Here is a 22,849-nt window from a genome sequence, read left to right as displayed (position 1 = left end):
GATGTTAAATCACCTCCACGGAGTGTATGTTGCGTGCTTAACAATAATATGCCCTCAAGGACGGAGGAGAAGGAAGAGGACTTCCTTATGATGGGCCAGGGACATGTACACATGCCATCTTTCATCTTCACAATCACCCTGTGAAAAAGATGTTCTTCCCATTTTACAGATAAGGTAACTGAAACTTAGGGAGGTTAGGTGACTTGCCCAAATCACTCAGCTTAAAAAAAAAAATGGTGGAAATATTTGAATTTGGGTCTGTCCAACTGCGGAACCATACAAGAAGAACAGACCTAGGACTGAAATAGAATCCGCCACCATGGAGGGAAATGGCCTGGAGACAGTTTGATGCCAAACTGACCTGGAAATGGTAGAGCCTTTGCAGAGCCAGAGAGTTTATGATTCTGAGATAGGGGTTACTGGGAATACAAAGGATTCTTGAGGTCAGAATCGCTGAAGAGTTAGATTAGAATTTTAAAAACAAAGTTAAGAAATCCGATAATTGAACCCAGGTATTGGTTTCTTGAAAAAATTTTCCTTTTTACATTAGGATTAAGTTTACCATTAATTTACTTCAGCTGTTTGATCAAGGGATGTGTTCTTTGATTTAATTTTCCAACAGTATCAGAGAAATTGGCAGTTTACAGTTTGGCGTATGCAACATCCGAAAGCCACATGGTGGCAGTGTTTCCTAATGGTTGAGAACGTTTCTACAAATAAAGAAAAGAAAAACAGCTTCTTAATCAGTGAAACTGTAAACCTAACAACATGATCTTCGAGGGCTCTCCACTGCCTATAGGAGGTTAAAAAAAACAACAAAATTCTCTACTTTGGGCATAAGGCCTTTCACAATCAAAGGTAGACTATCTTTCCATCCCATCTCCCTCCCCTCTCTCCTACACCCTTCCATCAGCCGCCTGTATGGACATGCCTAGCTTTTTCTCACTCCTAAAGTTTTGAATATGTCATGCCCTTTGCTTGAAATGGCCTGGATGGGGTACAGGAGCCCTGACACACACACCCTAGGAAGGTGGTCTCACCAGCTTCCCTAGCTGGGTGTGCTGTTGTGAAAGGCACCTGGGAGACAGAGGCAGCATGTCCTCAGCCAGGGGGAAGGCACGGAGCCCACGTCCCGACAGGGCCGGTGAGGACTCTGCTCCAAGCTGAATGAGGCCAAGTGAAACAAATCACTCCCTCTCCATGGTGAAGTAGAAATGCAGGGCAGTCAAAGAGGAGACTGGGTCCTCAGGGTCTAGGAGTGACACTGAGCACCTTTACAGGATACTTATGAACCAACAGGGCATCCCAGAGCCTGGGGCTACGGTGATTGGCTGCGAAAGGGCACGTTCATCTTCTACCTCATGTTCCCTGTATTCTTAGCCAACAGTGAGCCCTGAGGGAACTCACGTTGGAAACAGGATGCCCCCTATCAAACCATCAGACACTGCAGCCCTCCACCCCCAACAGTGCACCCTGAGGAGACTCAGGATGAGAAAGCCCAGGATACTGGCCCCAGATGGCTGAGGTGCGTATCAAAGGAATGATTTCAGTGAGCCCAGACTCTTGCATCTTCCCATACATGGAAAAGTGCTAAATTCCTTAAGATAACTGGTTTTCTTTAATTGACATTAATCTTTTGATGTTCCGACTACCTGGTCTTTGTTGCAAAAACTCCTGGATATCCTGGCTCCGCCCCTTGCCTCTTCGGAGCAATCTCTGAGTTATCTGCCATACTGTGTCCTGGGCTTAAGTCCTCAGTTTCGTCTGCTGAATAAAACATAACTCTCAACTTTTAGGTTGTGCATTTTTCTCAGTCAACAAGCAAATATAGCAGTGAGGTTGGGAGAATGAATTCCCAAGCTAGACTTCGTGGGTTTGAAGCCCATCTTTGCCACTTATTAGCTGTATTACTGTAAACAAGTTATTCAACCTCTCTGTGCCTCGATTTCTTCATCTCTAAAATGGGGATAATAATAGTAGCTACCTGATAGGATTGCTATGGGAATAAAATGAGACACTGTGTATACATGTATGAATAAGGGACTCAGAACAGTGCCTGGAACATGATATATGTCAGCCCCTCTTGCACCCCTGCCCCTTCCCCACTGGCTACACCTACTGATGCCACAAGGTTAAAGAACCACATTGGTCTGGTGAGTTCTCAGTAGAACTACACAGCTTTATAAGACGTGAATGGCTACAAAGAGAGGTTAAATGGATTTTTTCTCTTAGTGGTGAGTGGTTTTCTTAGCATTTTCCAAAGTCTAGGAGAAAATGCTGGTCTCCCTATCTCAACTCTAAAAACAAATGAGAAGAAAAGGAGTCAAAATAAGTTTTGTTCATTCGCTTCCTCATACAAAATATTTATAGACACCTACCATGCCAGATGCTCTGCTTAGGGCTAGGGATACAACTATGAATGCTACAGTCTCTCCCCTCCAAGCCCCCACAATCAAATTAAGAGAAAAAGTGAAATAAAGACATCTCAACACAACGAAAGGGACGCAGACACCATAGAGTGGTGCATGGGAGGAATTGACTCATTCTGCTTGGGCCTGCTGGGAAGGCTTCACAGAAGAGGAGCTCTTTGAGCTGGGTCTTGAAGGATGAGTAGGAGTTTGCCAGATGGCTGTGTGGGCAGGGGCATTCCAGGCAAAGGGAACTGCCTGTGGAAAATCACAAAGGCATGAACCAGCTTGGCACATTGTTTATTGTTTGGGGAGCTGTAAATAGCCACTGTGTGGAGAACAGGGAGTGTGTAGGAGAGTAATGTAGGACGAAGCTGCTGGGGCAGAGGGTCCCATCATGAAAGGCCAGGCCAAGGAATTTAGATGTTTTCCCGGGGACTGATTCTTCTCAAAATTACCCCTGATGCAGCAGTCACTAATATCCACTAATACTGGAAGCTGATCACAGAGGGGAGAGGACTCATACCAGAATCAGAAGGGTCAGGGGAGTCTGGGGTGTAGACCTTTTGTGCAGGGGACGTTTCTTTGAACTATCTTGTTTTACATTGAAAATTTTGCATCCTGCTTCATAATCATTGATGCATATCTTCATAGGAAAGTTATGCCTTAAATGACTAGATAAATTATTTAAGTGTTTCTTCCCCAGTCCTCCTCTGGGCAGAAGCCACCTCTGGGAAGTCATCCCAACCACTGATCTGCGTTAGGTGCCTCCCCCTCTGCCTACTCACCCCATCTGAGCACTTTTCAGCCTGCAGTGACATCATCCTTTTTGCCCTCCACCCCTACATTGCCCCTACACCCTGAGGCCCAGGAGGTGGGACCTTGCATTATTGATCTCTGGATCTTTGACACCCAAAGGTGCCAAAGGTGAATACAACTCACTGCATGAGAGAAACACTGAACACGGGACCCACTGAATGTGTGGACTCGGGGCCTCGTGCTCCATCAGATGTGGCGAGATCACAAGTGGTTGCTGATGGACCAAACTGGCAATGTCCACCCACGTAGAGAAAGCTCCAGAAGCAGATGCTGATCCAGGTCGGGTCTAGGGAGATCAGACAAGAGGGGCAAGGTCTGTCCATAATTTGCTTTGGGGACCACGAGATCAGGGAGTGTGTCTGTGTCTGTGAACTCTAAAACTGCTCTGAGGCTTTCTCCTGGGAGCCCCTGTGAGAGGTTCTTAGGTCCTCTGGGGCCTGCAGCCTCTGGGTATCCCTGAGCTGAGCCCAGCCATTGCCTAAGGACACCCACTGGCGGCTCCCTCTGCAGAGTATGGATGGGAAGGAAGGGGCGGACAAGGGTGCAGGGCATCACCCACAGGAAACATGGCTCTATTTGAGGTACACAAAAATATGAGGCTTTCCCATGTTTGGCCCTGCTGATCTTGGGCTTCTAAGTGCCTAATACAGCTGCCTCTCACCCCTCGCCTCCCAGAATCTTCTCCTATCCCAGCTCACCCAAGACCAAGCCATGGGAAGTCAGCATAGACCTCAAAGTGGAAGAAGACCATGACCCAGGAAGGGGCCAAGGACACAAAGGTCAGGGCTTGTGGTTCAGGCCAGGGGAGCACATCTGCTGAGACACTCTGTAATGGGGGTGGGTCATGAAACAGGAAGATGAAAGCGCCCACTCAGTGGGGCTTAGGATGTGCAGAGAACAAGTTTGCTTGGAATGACCACACCTGAATGGGGAACTGAACCAGGTCCCCTGAACCTTGTGCTGGGGCTGGGGCTGGATAAGTGGTTGCTGAGTCTGAGGCCAGGGGAGGCTGGTGGTGGGCTTGAAGTTGGCATAGATGAGACAGAGCTGAGGCTGGAGCTAGGTTGGGGCCAAGACCTAGGATGGGACGGGAGTCCCAACCCCACGTTACTCCTCTCTGAGCCCCTCTACCAAGTTTGTCTCTGGTGCTTCTTCAATCCAGTCCCCAATCCCTTCCCTCTGTCACCCTCCCGCCCCCCACCTCCCCAGCCCCACCACCTGCTGAAGATCTGGAGCGTCTGGCTTTTGCATCTCTCTGGACAGTCCAGCCTCCAGGACAGGAGATCAGGATGGCGGAGGAGCACTAGCTAAAGTCTTTGCGCCTGGTCTGTTTAAAGATCCAAATATGTCTTATTGCAGCATTTTCTGCTTCTGGGACTTTGCCCAACATGTGTGTCAAAGTCCTTAGTTGTAAGCCACAGGCACCAACTCTGACTTACCTAAGGAGAGAAACGATTGATTACAGGATAGTGGGTAACACTCAGAATTACCAAGAAGACTACAGAACTCGGTCTGGCAGGAACACAGACCGGCCACAAGTCTAAACGAGGGGCCAAGGCCACTGCTGTCGCCATCGGACACTAGATGTCGCTGCCCGTCTTTTGCAGCCACTGGACCTAGAAACTGCTGCTGCTGCTCAGAAACATCCTGTTTGTTTGTTTTGAGAATTATCTTTTCTTTTGGTGGACAAACTGAGGACTTAAGTCCAGGAGACAGCCCCTCAGATCGCTCTGAGGGACTGTTCCAAAGAGGTAAGGGAGGAACCAGGATACACAGGAGTTTTTGCAACAAAAACCAGGTGGTCAGAACTTCAAAAAGTACTGCTAACTAAAGAAAAAAAAGACATCTCAAGTTAATGAATTTAGCACTTTTCTGTGTATGGGAAGATGCAAGAGTCTGGGCTCACTGAAATCATTCTTTTGATATGCTCCTTAACTTTCTAGGACTGGTATCCTGTTTTCTTCCATCCTGTATCCCCTGAGGGTGCACAGTCCAGGCAGCTGTAGTGGCTGATGGCTTGATGGCCTTACTTGATGGTCAACAGTTGAAAATATCTTCTCTGTCTCATTCACTTCTAGCTCCAAACTCAAGTCCAGGGTCGTGCTTCTGACCACCTGAGCCTTGGTCATGTGCTCTTATCATAGCTGGAAGGGACACCAGGAGAGTGAGTACCTGGTGTTTTCAGTGTTGACAGGTACATGGGTTCTGCTTCCCATCCAAAATAATAAGGTGGAACATGTCAATCATACCCCAGTAAAGCGGAATCATCATCATCATCACAGGAATTTCTCAAACAAAGGAAGGGTTTTAGATGCGAGACAGCCCAAAATGTCCACTAAAAACTGGTCATCAGGATGGGAATGGGATTCAAATTGAGGCAGCAGGGTGTGTGCATCCTGCAAAAACAACTTGGACACAGTGAATTGTGAAAAACATGGTTCTTGATTCCCAAATCCAACGTTTTCTAGGTATCTATTAAAAGGTGGTAATACTTCAAAGCATTGTTGGTGAGACTTCAAAGAAATAAAGCTTGGAAAGGACCAGCACAACCGCAGGCAGGCACATGGTAGGCATTATACAAATGCAGGTTCCCATCCATTTCATTTCCTCCCATTTTCTGGCCACAGACAGTCACCCCTTCACCTCTACTCTCGTCTAATCTCTATTCTAGTTCCCTGTGCTCCCATGTCTTGATCTGAGAGGGGGAGTCACACCGGAAGGGGCCAGTGATGACATCTGTCTTTTCCCCTCTGTGGTACTATATATATATACCTGTACATCTGTACACATACATATGTGTGTGTATGTGTGTTTCAGGTTTACAGGTATACTATATATATATAAATGTTTCCGGTGTACATTATGATTCAACATCCGTATACACTACAAAGTGATCCCCACCAGAAGTCTAATTGCCATCCATCACCATACAGTTGACCCCCTGCACCCACCCCCTAACCCCCTTTTCCTCTGATAACTGCTAATCTTGTTCTCTGTATCTATGAATTTGTTTCTGTTTTTTCATTTAGTTTATTCATTTGCTTTGCTTTACTTTTATTTTTACTTATGGCTGCGTTGGGTCTTCCTTGCTGCACGTGGGCATTCTCTACTTGTGGAGAGCAGGGGCTACTCTTCATTATGGTGCACAGGCTTCTCATTGCAGTGGCTCCTGTTGTTGCGGAGCATGGGCTCTAGGCATGCGGGCTTCAGTAGTTGTGGCTTGCGGGCTCTAGAGTGCAGCCTCAGTAGTTGTGGCGCACGGGCTTAGTTGCTCTGCAGCATGTGGGATCTTCCCCGACCAGGGATGGAACCCGTGTCCCCTGCATTGGCAGGCGGATTCTTAAGCACTGCCACCAGGGAAGTCATGCTTTGCTTTTTTAGATTACACATATGATATCATATGGTATTCGTCTTTCTCAGTCTTATTTCACTTCCATGTTGTCCCAAATGGCAAGATATCATTCTTTTTTTATGGCTGAGTAATATTCTATTGTGCGTATACCACATGTTCTTTATGCATTCATCCATCGATGGACACATAGGTTGTTTCCATATCTTGGCTATTGTAAATAACGCTACAGTGAACATAGGGGTGCATATATCTTTTCGAATTAGTGTTTTCGTGGTCTTCAGATAAATACCAGAAGTGGAATAGCTGGATCATATGGTAGTTCTATACTTAATTTTTTGAGGAATCTCCATACTATTTTCTATAGTGGTTGCACCAATTTACAGTCCCACCAATAATGTATGAGGGTTCCCTTTTCTCCATATCCTCGCCAACACTTATTATTTCTTGTCTTTTTGATAACAGCCATTCTAACAGTGTGAGGTGATGTCTCATTGTGGTTTTGGTTTGCATTTCCCTAACAATTAGTGATGTTGAACATCTTTTCATGTGACTGTTGGCCATCTGCATGTCTATTCAGATCCTCTGCCCATTTTTTAATTGGGTTGTTTTTTTGTTGTTGAGTGTATGAGTTATTTATATATTTGGGGTATTAACCCTTTATTGGATACATGATTTGCAAATACTTTTTCCCATTCAGTAGGTTGCCTTTTCATTTTGATGATGGTTTCCTTTGCTGGGCAGGAACTTTTTAGTTTGATGTAGTCCCATTTGCTTATTTTTGCTATTGTTTCCCTTGCCTTTGGAGTCAGATCCCCAAAAACACTGCTAAGACTGATGTCAATAGGTTACTGCCTATGTGTTCTTCTAGGAATTTTATGGTTTCATGTTTTACATTCAAGTCTTTAATCCATTTTGAGTTAATTTTTGTGCATGGTGTAAGATAGTAGTCTAGTTTCATTCTTTTGCATGTGGCTATCCAGTTTTCCTAATGCCATTTATTGTCCTGTCCTTTCTCCGTCGTATGATCTTTGTTCCTTCGAGGGTTTGTAAACTAAAGAGGCTGTGACTGGCTCCTGTTACCACAGACCTCTTCTTGTCTGTGCACAGGGTGGGTCTTTTGCCTTTCAGTTCCCTTGCTTTTGAACAGAGTTCTGCTTGTCTGCCTTGAATCTCCTTTGCCCCTGCCTGCACTTCAATGTCATTTCCTCTGCAAAGCCTTCTCCCCTACTTTCAAAGCATTTTAAATCATGCTTAAAGGCTACATGCTAGGTAGCCTTTCTTCCTAAGGGTTCCTTTCCTCTATCTCATTCAGACAAATAGCTTTACCCAGCTTTACCCACCTTTGTCTCAAACTCTGATCATATCTCTTTCTTGATTCACAACCAGGAGTCTCTCACAGTGGGACTGATCCTGGTTTAAAGCAAGTCTGTGAGTCTGATGCCTACTGTGTAGTTTGAAGAGTGTGGTGGCAGGGTCTGGCCTGGAGGGAAGTCACATCTGAGTAGGCCTAAAGAAAGGTGAGGGCAGCTGGTTGACCAGCTGCCTTGCAGGAGCATCTTTTTTTCTTTTTTTTTGCGGTACGCAGGCCTCTCACTGTTGTGGCCTCTCCCATTGCGGAGCACAGGCTCCGGACGCGCAGGCTCAGTGGCCATGGCTCACGGGCCCAGCCGCTCCGCAGCATGTGGGATCTTCCCGGACCGGGGCACGAACCCGTGTCCCCCGCATCGGCAGGCGGACTCTCAACCACTGCACCACCAGGGAAGCTGAGGAGTGTCTTTTTTAAAAATTTATTTTATTTATTAATTTATTTTTGGCTGCATTGGGTCTTTGTTGCTGAGCGCGGGCTTTCTCTAGTTGCGGCGAGCGGGGGCTACTCTGTTGCGGTGCGTGGGCTTCTCATTGCGGGGGCTTCTCTTGCGGAGCATGGGCTCTAGGCACGTGGGCTTCAGTAGTTGTGGCTCGTGGGCTCTAGAGCACAGGCTCAGTAGTTGTGGCGCATGGGGTTAGTTGCTCCGCGGCATGTGGGATCTTCACGGACCAGGGCTCGAACCTGTGTCTCCTGCATTGGCAGGCAGATTCTTAACCACTGCACCACCGGAGAGGCCCTGCAGGAGAGCTTTTGATCCCTGAGGGTTTGCTTAAGTCTTTAGGAAAGTTCCATGCCAGTTCACCTGGGCTGGTGAACCAAAGGAGAGTGTTGTGTGCAGTCTTAGGCCACAACAATGAGAGGAACCATGTACACCTGGGCTTTCAGGATGGAGGCAGAGCTAAAAGAGCCCCAAGGAGAAGGGAAAACTTGGACCAGAGAATTGCTGCCCAGTTTTAGTGCTTCTCCTCCCTGGGCTAATCCATGGAGTTTCGAACTTGGTTTTATTAAGGAAGCTGTCTTCCTAGTCCCTCCCAAAGCTAATTATCCATTTGGGCGCTGACCTGCTGGACCCTTGAGCAGCCTGTGCCTCCGCTGACCATCGCTACCCTACACAATACATACACCTCCTTGACACTCTGTTACCCCTCCAGTCTCTGATGGTCTCTCTCACTTTCACCTTCGGCTTTGTCTCCAGTTAGGGGTCCAACTTCCCATAATGCCATTTGGTATTGGGGATGCTGACGAGAAGTGGCAGTGCCAAAAAAGCTCAGTGGATAGCAGTTCCTGGTAGTACTGTAACGGAGAAGAGCTAAATCGGATTCCACGTTGGATCTGTTTCTTTGACTTTAACCTTTGCTTCTCATTGCTTTTGTTATTATAATCATACATAACCGCCTGCCTCAGGGAACCCTGCCCACCTGTGAATGGCTGCAAGAAAAAAGAAACTAACACATACCCTCACCGAGGCTGGTCATTCTAGGAGATGTTTTGCAAGACTGATGGCCCTTTTACTTTACTTCTTCACCGCCTCTCCCTCTCTGATTCTATAAAAGAAACTGGCATGCAGACCCCAGTAAGACGGTTTTTCAGAGACACTAGTCTGCCGTCTTCTCGGTCTGCAGGCTTTCCGAATAAAGTCGTCTTCCTTGCCTCAACACTTCATCTCTGATTCATTGGCCTGTCATGCGGCGAGCAGAGTGAGCTTGGGCTTGGTAACAGTACCAGCCCCAGAGGGAAGGGAAGATCATTGCTGGCTGCGCGTCATAAGCCCTTCTGGAGAGCATATGCAGTGTGCTCACTGGCAGCACAAACCATCTCTGTTAGTTATGTTTCTTAATTAAAGTTAAGTAAGAAGAGTTCAACTCAACTTGGCTTGAATAATAACAAAGTATATTATCTCATGTATCAATAAAACTAGAGGTAGGAATACCCAAAGCTAGCTAATCATCATCAAGGAATCAGATTCTTCCTATGTTTTCAGTCTGTCACCCTCAGGGTTTTAGTTTTTTCTTCTTAAGGTTGCAACATGGCTTCACCAGTTTTAGATATGGCAGCCAGCCATGACCATATTGCGGAGAAAAATGAGCACAACTCTTCCAGTGTGTCCCCCTTAGTAGTAAAGAAATCTTTCCCTACAGCCCCCAGCAGATAGCCGCTCATCTGTGGCCAGATTTGTATCCCATGCCCATGATTAAACCAGCCATTGGCAAGGGGGATAGGACCACCACAACTGACTTATTCTCATCCTGGAGCTGGATTCACCTGAATCACATGACTGTATGCTGTAGGGTGGATTCCTAAACACCATTTAGGGTCAGTTAGGAAGGAGAAAAAAGAATCCTTGTTGCACAGGAAACCAAGAGTGTTGGCTAAACCATCTATGAACTCCCTGTTGGTGCCTGAAGGGACTTGGGGAGGTCGGAAAGCCAAAGATTACTCTGGAGGGGCTATTCCTCTGGAGGAGTAATTCCTATTACTATTCCTGGGACACTAATGGGGATTTTTTGTTTGTTATTATTAATGTGATTTGTTCCCTCTGATGATTACCACAAACTCCTCCCTCCACCACACATATACACAAGGAGCAGGAAGAACCACCTATACTCCGTGTAAAGGATCTAACATAATGTCTGTCATGAAGTGGGCATCGATATAGCAGCAACAGATAAAAGCATGTCTCGCCTCCCCCAGTCTCAGTGATGGAACCCACATCCTAACTGGTCTTCCAGCCACCAGCAATTCATTCTCTTCACTGCAGCAGTGATTTTTTTTCAAAATTCAAATCTGATCTACCCACAAAGGCTCCTACTGCCCTCAGGACAAACTCAAGACTCCTTACCCAAGAGCACAAGGGCCATTATCATTTGAATCCAGCCTAAAAATCATATCTTCAGAGCTCTCTCTCTCTCTCTCTCTCTCTCTCTCTTTGTATCCTCAGCTTCAGCCTGCTAGAGGGGTGAATGAGTGAAGCATGAATAGGCACAGCATGGTTACAAATTGGATGTAGCATCACACCGATAAATTCTAAGAAGACATTGGATGTGCTTCAGCAGCCATTTTCTTTTCTTTTTAAACTCTAAGTAAAATAGAAATATAAGGAAACTTCTTACATTTAATAAAGTCCATTTCTCCAAAAAAAAGCAGTTATTCTAAAGAGAAAATCGTTAAATCTATTTCATTAAAAAGCATTATCACCATTATTACCCAACGGTGTATAAATGTTTTAGCAGGCACAAAAAAGAAAGTAAATACTGATCAGACTGAGCACCTAGAAGACACAACAGGCTCTAGCATAAAACATTTTCAGAATGAATAAGAAACTTTGGCAAGGTGGCTGGATACAAGATGTAAAAATGAAAACAGTAGCTTTAAGTTCTTTTTTTAGCAGTAGGGCAGCTAAACTCCTACTACAGAATACCTAAAAGTGCTAGATAAAAAAATCTTTTAATTCCTTTTAAATTAGTGTCTTAGCTAGAAAGAAAATAAGAGAGGTTCTTACAGCTGAGCATAATAAATCCAGAGCTGTAAGCAAGGGTTAAGCAGATAACCCTAAAGCTGAATGCAACGTGCAGTTTCAAACGGAACACCTGTGTGAGTGGCAAGTGTCGAAGACTTGGGCCCACGTGAGCTGGGGAGTCAGATCGTAATAGCAGCCTCAGGAAGGACCACAGAAAAGACGTGAGTGAAAAATATCGCCTGCCATTTCAGTAAACAAAGGATGTTGCAAGCCCTCAAGCCATCACTTTACAGTTGCCCCCTGCAGTGAGCGCTGAGGGCACTCAGGATGGAAACAGGATGCCCGCCATCAAGCCATCAGCCCCTGCAGCCCCCCTCTAACGGTGCACCCTGAGGAGTCTCAGGATGGGAAAACACAGGATACTGGTCCCAGACAGCTGAGGTACATATCAAAGGAATGATTTCAATGAGCCCATCTTCTCATACATAGACAAGCGCTAAATTCATTAACTTGAGATGTCTGGTTTTCTTTCATTAACAGTAATCTTCTGATATTCTGACTACCTGGGTTTTGTTATGAAACTTCTGTATATCCTGGCTCCTCCCTTACCTCTTCAGAGTAGCCCCTCAGCGCTATCTGACAGGCTGTCTCCCAGGCATGAAGTCCTCAGAAAGCCTGCCAAATAAAACCTAATTCTCAACTTTAGGTTGTGCTGATTTTTTTTTTTTTTTTTTTGGCCACACCACCCCGTTGGTGAGATCTTAGTTCCCCAACCAGGGATTGAACCAGCACCCTCAGCAGTGAAAGTGCAGAGTCCTAACCACGGGACCACCAGGGAATTCCCCAGGTTGTGCTTTTTTTTTTTTTTTTCCAGTTGACAAAGACAAGAAGAAAGCTGGTCTTCCAGAGAATGAAAGAAGACTCTCATAAAAATTCATAACCACAAGCTTGTCCTCAAGCAGGATCAGGGCACAAATACACACGGCATTTGAGTTTCAAGAAACATCCAGCTGAGTGATTTATTTAAAGTAGTCTCAGCTTGGAAGGACTTTAGGCACCTGGCAGAAGCAAACACAAATCCTCTCTGGAGGAATATACCACCAGACCAGACCCGAAAGAATCTTGAGAGACAAAGTCTCAAAAACTAAGAGCTTATAGTGCAAAAAACAAAACAAAACACAAAAGAAAAAATAGGGCATCAGGAATGACAGTCAGTGGAAATATCAAATAGCAGAATAGAACTTTATGCTTAGATGTTGGAATATTGAAAAAATACAAAATGAATATATCTAATATGTTTAAATACGTAGAAGAGAGTTTGAAAATATGAATATGAAAAAAATTATGAAGAAAAAATGATCAAATGACTAGAGAGACTTCCAGTGGCGAGTGCTCACAGCTGCTACTGCCATTTCAGGCACAACAGTGAGGCTGAGACACCAGCTGGTCCACTGTGGTGTCGATGCTGGGGCTGGTGGGGATGCACACGGCTACTGAGTCTCAGCACGTGGGTGCAGAGATGGCCAAGGTAGGCGACTTCCACTTGGAGGAGCCGAGTAACTGAGCTGAGTCACCTCAGATTCCAAACAGAAGATCAGAAGTTTGATTCATTGCCTACTTTACTGGAATTCTACAAAATGTACTATTTAGACACTACAACATCGATAAAACCAGTTTCCAAGGCCAGGCAGGGAAGTGGAGTGATTCTCAGGCAGGAAGAGCCAGAGGATGTGTTATCCAACCTCTCTTTGACTTTAAGAAAAGAGACATCCTGAAAATCCAAGAAAAGTCTGAAGAGCAGTGGTGGAATGAGGACAGCAAAGGTAAGAGGGAGTTAATTCCAGTCCCTTATGTTGAGAAGTATAGACCTGCCTCCACCTCAGGATTGGCTGTGATTGGTGGTCAGTGAACTGGTAAAGGTCTCAGGATTAATGTGAGTGGTCAGGGGAGTATAATGCAAAGGACTTCACTTCCCATTCAGTCCTGTCCATCTGCTGCTTCAATAGAACCCGATGAGGACTTCAGCAGAGTAGAGCTCAACAGTTTTGCTGACAGAAGGGAACAATATTTTTCAGTTATCTGCAACTGCTGTCCATATAATTTCTTACAGAGGTCTAAGGCAGTTTAGTTTTGTTTTTTGGGTTTTTTTTTGCGGTGCATGAGCCTCTCACTGTTGTGGCCTCTCCCGTTGCGGAGCACAGGCTACGGACGCGCAGGCTCAGCGGCCATGGCTCACGGGCCCAGCCACCCCGCGGCATGTGGGATCTTCCCGGACCGGGGCACGAACCCGTGTCCCCCGCATCTGCAGGCGGACTCTCAACCACTGCGCCATCAGGGAAGCCCCTGGCAGTTTAGTTTATATAAGCATTCTGTTCCTTATGACCTTCTGGGACAGAATTACTCCATTCCTAGTCACAGTTCACCACAGTCAAGATATGAAACTGGAGAGTTTATGTGTTAACTTCTGATTGGCTAATTTTAGGCGGTAGCGGCTATGCCTCTGTGTACAGCAGGGAGAGGTGTCTGCCCCTTATTCTCAGGTAGTGCAAATCGATCTATGGAAAAGTGGTGGAATTAGGAGCACCGTGCACTGCTTATCCTGATTTACTTAATGGTTTTCTTTTCTCATTCTGAAACCATTCTACTAAAGGGCAATAGACTGTTCCCATCCACCTCCATGAAGTAATCATGCACCATGTGAATAATACACAATGGGATTGCTTTTTCACTTACAAAACATGACCAGTTATGACTCATTCTGACATTTCAAATCCTAACAATTCTGGGAGTACAACTAGAGGCATTTATCTTCCTTTCCATCCAATGAGTCATACATTTTCTTCAGATTCTGTTCAGATTCTTGTCCTTTTTCCCCAAACCTACAAGTAGGTTAAATCTAAGAAGTATACGTTTTCATTCCAGATGAGAAGCAGGATGTGGAGAGCACCTTACTCAGTGCACAACATTTAGCCAGTATTAGATCCACTAATCACCCAGCTCTCTGCCTTCCCCCAAGGAGTCACTGTAGGTTCACGCTGCTCCGGCAGTTAAGTAACTCCTTACTCCTGACCTTCCCTTCATAGTCATGTGACTGCTGCCACCACTCCAAACATCATGTCCTCAACAAGGAACCATCCACAGCAGGAAGGCAACAAGCAGGGGTCCTCCCTAGACGGCTTTCTTTTTTTTTTTTTTTTGCCAGGGAAGAAAATCTTTCACAGAAGCCCCAGAAGGTTTCCAGATCCTCAAATGTCATTGGCCAAAACTGAGTCACATGTCTATCCCTAAACCAATCACAGACAAAAGAGTGGGCATGCCCTAATAAGCTTAAACCAGTCATAACTCAGCCCTTAGTAGTGAAGAAGGGAGGGGCTACCCCGGACTGGTTTCTGCCCCACAGCTGTATACCTGAACAAAGGAAGAAGCAAGAAATGATCACGGGAAGTGTTGGCTAAAGAACAGAGAATTATAGTCTGCAGTGAGAAAGAGGACTGAAGTGGATGGTGGAAAGGAAAGAGTCTCTCGAGGTTCCAGGTCCCCTTTCCAGTCTATCTCAGGACTTTAGCCACTTCCCTGCCCTAGAGTCACCTGTTGGTTTCCTAGGTATGGCTGGCTGCCTTAACAGAGTGCTGCTGCAAAAACAACAGAAATGCATTGTCTCACAGTTCTGAAGGCTAGAAGTCTGAAATGAAGGCACTAGCAAGGTTATGCTCCCTCTGAAACCTTTAGGGGATGACTCTTCCTTGCATCTGCCTAACTTCTCATGGTTTGCCTCAATCCTTGACCTTCCCTGGCTTGCAGTTGCCACCCTTTAATCGGCTTCTGTGATCACATGGTTTTCTCCCATGTGTCTCTTCTCTCCTTATAAGGACACTCATCATACTGAAATAAAGACCCACCTTACTCTAATATGACCTCATTTCAACTAATTACGTCTGCAACCATCTTATTTCTGAATAAGGTCACAGTCACAGGTACTGGGGGTTAGGACTTCAACTCATCTTTTTGGAGGACACAATTCAACCCATAACAGGCTGTGTGAGACACCCTTGTGTAATGAATGGTCTTTTGGCATTACCTAAACCCAGAGATATTCTGTAGTTTATAACCGGAGTCCTTTCAATATAGGACTCCAATAGGGATTCAAACAAGTCCAGACAAACACATGTCATACAAGCCCTTCCCCAGTCTCGTCCTCTGCTTACTTAAGACTCTGTTTCCAGAATCAACATAGAAAAGCTTACATGATCACCCAAGAGCACTTTTATCTCCTTTGGACCAAAGTCCTTTTTCAGAAGAGAGTCTTGTATAACTTTGAATAACAGAGGGTTTGTTTGCATAATTAGAGAGCCAGCCTGGGAAGTTTCCCAAAATTAGGGAACAGTCTTCTTTTAAAATATATTCATGCCAGACAGAAGAAAATTCAGGTTGTTGTTGTTGTTGTTTTAATTTGTGAAAATGTAGCTTTTATATAACACGTTTTGTTCAATTTGCAAGCCTCGGCTTGCAAATTCAATTTGCAATGCGTCGGCTATGCCAGATTCATTGTGCTTCCTTCCAGTCCCTGCACCCTTTCTGGATATTGATATTCTTTTTTTTTTTAAATAAACTTATTTATTTATTATTTTTTGGCTGCGTTGGGTATTCGTTGGCGTGCAGGCTTTCTCTAGTTGCAGCGAGCAGGAGCTACTCTTCCTTGTGGTGCGTGGACTTACTGCGGTGGCTTCTCTTGTTGCAGAGCATGGGCTCTAGGCACACAGGCTCAATAGTTGTGGCTCGCAAGCTCTAGAGCGCAGGCTCGTAGTTGTGGCACATGGGCTTAGATGCTCCACAGCATGTGGGATCTTCCCAGAGCAGGGCTCGAACCCGTGTCCCCTGCATTGGCAGGCGGATTCCTAACCATTGCGCAACCAGGGAAGTCCCTGGATATTGATATTCTTAATATTCAGAACCTGTCACAAATTGCCCACCCTCATCTAAGTCAACCCCACTCCAAGCATTCTGACTTTTCAGAGCTGGGACAGTCTCTCCTTTGTGGCACCTGTGACACCATCACACCCCAGTCCTCTCCCAACCAGGCTGGAATTGTTTGATTTTGTCTTTGCTGTGGGGGTGACCATTACCATGTGACCTTGACTCACTTATTCCAAACTTGGAGAGCTTGTGCAAGTTGGGAGAATTTCTTTCTTTTTTTTTTAGGTTATAATGTGCTTTATTAATTAACACAGATCACGACTTCCTTTGTTAATCATTAAATATGCATTCATGGCATGATTTTCATTCCCAACCCAAAATGTTAATCCACCCTCCATTGCTGCCTGTCGTTTGTTTTCAAACAAATCTGTGTTGTAAATAACTTTATGCTCTAGATCTTTGGAAATTTCTAATTAGATATTTTTCAGTGTCATTTATTTGTCGAATTTTTTTTAATTAAAAAAAAAAAACCCTGGGGCTTCCCTAGTGGCGCAGTGATTGAGAGTCCACCTGCCGATGCAGGGTACATGGGTTCGTGCCCCGGTCCAGGAGGATCCCACATGCCGCAGAGCGGCTGGGCCCGTGAGCTATGGCCGCTGAGCCTGCGCGTCCGGAGCCTGTGCTCCACAACGGGAGAGGCCACAACAGTGAGAGGCCTGCGTACCGCAAAAAAAAAAAAAAAAAGCATTATTGGACATAAATGGTAGCACTGTTTTCTTATATCAGTCTCCCAAGGCAAAAGAAATAAAAGCAAAAATAAACAAATGGGACCTAATCAAACTTAAAAGCTTTTGCACAACAAAGGAAACCATCAACAAATGAAAAGACAGCTTATGGAATGGGAGAAAATATTTGCAAACAATGCAATCAACAAGGGGTTAATATCCAAAATACACAAACAGCTCATACAACTCAATACTGAAAAAACAAACAACCCAAACAAAAAATGGGCAGAGGATCTAAATAGACATTTTTCCAAACAAGACATACAGATGGCCAACAGGCACATGAAAAGGTGCTTTACATTGCTCATTATTAGAGAAATGCAAATCAAAACCACAATAAGGTATCACCTCACACCAGTCAGAATGGCCATCATCAAAGGGTACAAATAATAAATGCTGGAGAGGGTGTGGAGAAAAGGGAACCTACTTATGCTGTTGATGGGAATGTAAATTGGTGCAGCCACTATGGAAAACAGCATGAAGGTTCCTCAGAAAACTAAAAGTAGAGCTACCATATTATCGAGCAATCCCACCCTTGGGTATATGTCTGGAAAAGATGAAAACTCTAATCTGAAAAGATACATGCACCCCAATGTTCATAGCAGCACTATTTATAATAGCCAAGACATGGAAACAACCAAAGTGCCCATCAATAGACGACTGGCCTAGAAGATATGTGTGTGTGTGTGTGTGTGTGTGTGTGTTTATAAAATGTGTGTATATATATATGTATATATAATGGAATATTACTCAGCCATAAAAAGAATGAAATATTGCCATTTGCAGCAACATGGATGGACCTAGAGATTATCATCTAAGTGAAGTCAGACAGAGAAAGACAAATACCATATGATATCACTTATATATGGAATCTAAAAAATAATACAGATGAATCTATATACAAAACAGAAACAGACTCACAGACATAGAAAACAAATGTATGGTTACTAAAGGGGAAAGCGAGGTGGGTAGGGATAAATAGGAATATAGGATCAACAGATACAAACTACTATACGTTAAATAATTAAGCAATAAGGATTTACTGTATAGTACAGGGAATTATACTCAATATCTTATAATAACCTACAATAGAAAATAATCCGAAAAATATATATATATAACTGAATCACTTTGCTACACACCTGAAACTAACACAATATTGTAAATCAACTATAATTCAACTTAAAAAAAAAAAGAGCGAGTGAGTCCTTGGTTTGGTTCCTATAAAAGGGATTGGCTCTTGGACTACTGGTGGGGTCAGATTTCTGGGGACAAGGAAGATTGAACGTACAGTGGGCTGGGTTCAACAGAGCAGAGAAGATCTGTGCTTTGCTTCTCAGATGAAGGGCTGGCAAAAGACCTCAGGGCGAAGCCCTCACACCAGTAGGCCCACTGACAGGAAGTAGAAATGACACCTGTGAGGAAAACGTGACGCCCTGCTCCATCAAGAATGATCATCCTGGGACTTCCCTGGTGGCGCAGTGGCCGAGAATCCGCCTGCCAAAACAGGGGACATGGGTTCGATCCCTGGTCCAGGAAGATCCCACATGCCGTGGAGCAACCAAGCCCGTTCACCACAACTACTGAGCGTTTGCTCTAGAGGCCGCAAGCCACAACTACTGAGCCCGAGTGGCCACAACTACTGAAGCCGGTGCGCCTAGAGCTGTGCTCCGCAACAAGAGAAGTCACTGCAATGAGAAGCCCGCGCACCACAATGAAGAGCAGCCCCCGCTCGCTGCAACTAGAGAAAGCCCGCGCGCAGCAACGAAGACCCAACGCAGCCAAAAATAAATAAATAAATTTATAAAAAAAGAAAAAAAGTATTATCATCCCCAGGACGAATAGGGGAAGAGGGAAGGGAGAGGATCCAGAATTGACCTGAGCCTGAAAAGGACAGAAAATCCAGAAGTGAGTAGATTCTTCCGAATTGACAAGGTGATTTTCTGCCATTAGCGATAACATGTGCTCCAGAGCAATGCCAGGATGTTATACAGAACTAAGTAAAATTCCATTTCAGATGTCTGATTCCTGTGACTGTGAAATACTGTGTCTGCTCCTTGGGAGAGCTCCTTCCTCCACCCTCCACCCCATCCCAGGAGCTGAGACTATGTCAGGGAAGGGGCAGGTGTGGCTCTCCCTCCTAGGACTCTATCCTTGAGGCTGGACAGACATTTGAACTAGTAACTGCAAGTGACTGACAGCCCAAAGCAGGAAACCCAGAGTTATAGAGGGATTTATAGCTCGGGAGGATTCTTTATTCTACAGAGGACAGGGGAACCTATCCTGAAGATGTGTCTAACCCAATCCTGAGGTCAGTGGAGAGACAGAGTCTCAATCTCCTCCAATTAATAATTCAATCTGTGATCCAAACTCCCATTTATTTCCAAGAAAACCACAAAGTCACCCTCCCCCATCTTCCCTCCTACTCTCCCTGCCTCCTCAGTCCTGTTATCTGCAGAAAGTTGGAGAATGTGATTCCTGGTTTCCTCAGGCAGCCCAGGTACCAGGGTCTGGAAATTCTGAATGAACGGCCATAAAGTGGAGAGATTCCACATGAGTGACTGAATCCTTCCTGACTGTGTGTGAAGGGCCCAGCATTCTGTACCCTGAGATCCCCTAGCTCCTGACTGTGGACCATAAATAAGAAACAGGTTGGAATACAGGCAAAGGGTTTATTTAGGTAGCAGTGGGGGATGAACCCCACCTGGCACCCTTTTCTCAGGGAGCGTTTCCTCTCCTTTCCCCTTCTTTCCAGCTCCCTGACTTCCTCATTTGGGAGGGGGTGCTAGCAGGACAGGAAGGAGCCAGGGGTGCAGTTTATTGTTTCTCCTCTGCCTCATCTTATTTCACTTCCTGCCTCTAAATTCCCCAGAACTGCTGATGTCTCCAGATATCATGGACTCTGGTCTAGAGGAACCCATTTCTCTTCTCTTGCCCAATTCAGACCTGGCCTGCTAGAATCTGAATCCCTGACCCAGCTTCATCAGGCTTGCCCAGCTCTGGGCTTCCCTGCACTCAGAAGTAGAAGTCAACCAAGGATTCAAGACCATGGGGGGAAGGAGGAGAGAGGGTGATGGAGAATGGGATTTCCTGACTGGAACAGGAGGGGAGGAGCAGGCGACAGTAGCAAATTTTTACTGAGCGTCAAGTCTGTGATGGAGATTGTGTCAGACCACCCCACCCCTACCCCCGGCAACCATCAATCTGTTCTCTGTATCTGTGAGTTCAGGTTTTTTCAGATTCCACATATATGTGAGGTAAGACTGTATTTGTTTTCTCTGTCTGATTTATTTCAAGTAGCCTAATGCTCTCAAGGCCCATCTGTTACCACTAAAGGCAAGATTCCTTTCTTTCTCATGGCTGAATAATATTCCATTATAGATAGATAGATAGATCGACAGATAGATCTTCTTTATCCATTCATCCATCAATGGAAACTTAGGTTGTTTTCATGTCTTGGCTATTGTAAATAATGTTGCAATGAACATTGAGGTGTGGAAATTTCTTCAATATAGTGATTTTGTTTCTGCTAGATAAATACCTAAAAGTAGAATTGCTGGATCTTATGGTAGTTCTACTTTTAATTTTTTGAGGAAGCTCCATACTCTTTTCCATAGTGACTGTGCTAATTTACATTCCCATCAACAGAGCATAAGGTTTCCCTTTTCTCCACGTCCTCACCAACACTTGCTATTTCTTGTCTTTTAGATAATAGCCATTCTAATAGGTGTAAGGCAATATCTCATTGTGGTTTTGATTTGCGTTTCCCTGATTATTAGTGACATTGAACACATTTTTATGTACCTGTTGGCCATTTGTATGTCTCCTTTGGGAAAATGTCTATTCAGATCCTCTGCTCATACTTAAATTGTATTGTTTGTTGTTGTTGTTTCTATTTAGTTGTATGAGTTCTTCATATATTTTGGATACTAATCCCTCATAGAATATAGAATTTGCAAATATTTTCTCTCCATTCAGTAGGTTGCCTTCTCATTTTGATGGTTTCCTTCACTGTGCAGAAGCTGTTTAGTTTGTTGTAGCCCCATTTATTTATTTTTGCTTTTGTTTACCTGGACTTTGGAGTCAGATCCACAAAAACATTGCTAAGACCAATGTCAATGACATTACTCCCTATGTTTTTTTCTAGGATTTTTACGGTTTCAGGTCTTACACTCAAGTCTTTAATCCATATTGAATTAATTTTTGTGTATGGTGTAAGATAGTGGTCCGGTTTCATTCTTTTGCATGTGGCTGTTCAGTTTTCCCAACATCATATATTGAAGGAGCTGTCCTTTCCCCATTGTATATTACTGGCTTCTCTGTCATAAATTAATTGACTATATATATATGTGGGTTTATTTCTGGGCTCTCTGTTCCATTGATCTCTGTGTCTGTTTTTATGCCAATACCCTCTGTTTTGATTACTACAGCTTTGTAATATAGTTTGAAATCAGGAAGTGTGATGCCTCCAGCTTTGTTCTTCTTTTTCAAGATTGCTTTGGCTATTTGGGGTCTTTTGTGGTTCCCAAGTCTTTTTTTTTTTTTTTTTTTGTGGTACGCAGGCCTCTCACTGTTGTGGCCTCTCCCGTTGCAGAGCACAGGCTCCGGACGTGCAGGCTCAGCGGCCATGGCTCACGGGCCCAGCCTCTCCGCAGCATGTGGGATCCTCCTGGACCGGGGCATGAACCTGTGTCCCCTGCATCGGCAGGTGGACTCTCAACCACTGCGCCACCAGGGAAGCCCCCAAGTCTTTTAATATTATGAATTTCTCCAGGGATGTGGTATTGCTCTGGTCTAATATCTTGGTATTACCAATGGCTTGCACTTGGTTCTTTCCCCCAAGAAAGATTAAGTTAAGTCTGTGAAGCAGACTTAACCAAGCTATCATTTCAGCTGCTGTGCTGGGTGCGCATTACTGTCAAAGCATATCTGTAAGCTCTCAGGTACATGGTATATGGCTATTGACTTGACTAATGAATTCTTTTCCATTCCAATTAGAAAAGAGATCAAAAAAATAGTTCATATTACTCAGCCATTAAAAAGAATGAAATAATACCATTTTCAGCAACATAGATGGGCCTGGAGATTATCATACTAAGTGAAGTAAGTCAGAGAAAGACAAATATCATATGATGTCACTTAGCAAAATCTTTTAAAAATGATACAGACGAACTTATTTACAAAACAGAAACAGATTCACAGACTTAGAGAACGAACTTATGGTTACCCGGGGGAAGGGTGTGGGGGAGGGACAGATTGGGAGTTTGGGACTGACGTGTACACACTGCTATATTTAAAATAGATAACCAAAGAATCCGCCTGCCAATGCAGGGGACACAGGCTTCATCTCTGGTCCGGGAAGATCCCACATGCCATGGAGGAACTAAGCCCATGTACCACAGCTACTGAGCCTGCACTCTAGAGCCCACGAGCCACAACTACTGAGCCTCTGTGCCACAACTACTGAGGCCCACACACCTAGAGCCCCTGCTTCACAACAAGAGAAGTCACCACAACGAGAAGCCTGTGCACCACAACAAAGAGTAGCCCCCTCTCGCCACAACTAAAGAAAGCCCACACGCAGCAACGAGGACCCAGTGCGGCCATAAATAAATAAATAAATGTTTATTTTTTTAAATAATAAATAAATAGATAACCAACAAGGACCTACTGTATAGCACAGGAAATTCTGCTCAATACTCTGTAATAACCTAAATGGGAAAAGACTTCGAAAAAGAATAGATA

At 44.7% G+C, this 22,849-nt stretch overlaps 1 protein-coding gene across 1 annotated transcript in view; it reads right to left on the bottom strand.

Moving 5' to 3' along the window:
* Positions 1-568: 568 nt before the first annotated feature.
* Positions 569-22,849, bottom strand: part of LOC132510852 (C-type lectin domain family 10 member A-like) — a 37,770-nt gene continuing 15,489 nt past the window's right edge. The window contains exons 10-11 of the transcript XR_009537446.1: positions 1,653-1,764; positions 569-710 (exon numbers count right to left, since the gene is read on the bottom strand). The gene's annotated coding sequence lies outside the window, so the exon portion shown is untranslated. The remainder of the gene's footprint in view (positions 711-1,652; positions 1,765-22,849) is intronic.

The sequence above is a fragment of the Lagenorhynchus albirostris genome, chromosome 20 (assembly GCF_949774975.1).
Source record: "Lagenorhynchus albirostris chromosome 20, mLagAlb1.1, whole genome shotgun sequence".
Lineage (NCBI taxonomy): Eukaryota > Metazoa > Chordata > Mammalia > Artiodactyla > Delphinidae > Lagenorhynchus > Lagenorhynchus albirostris.
The sequence above is the reverse complement of the archived record's forward strand: the minus strand, read 5'-3'. Positions and strand labels throughout refer to the sequence as shown.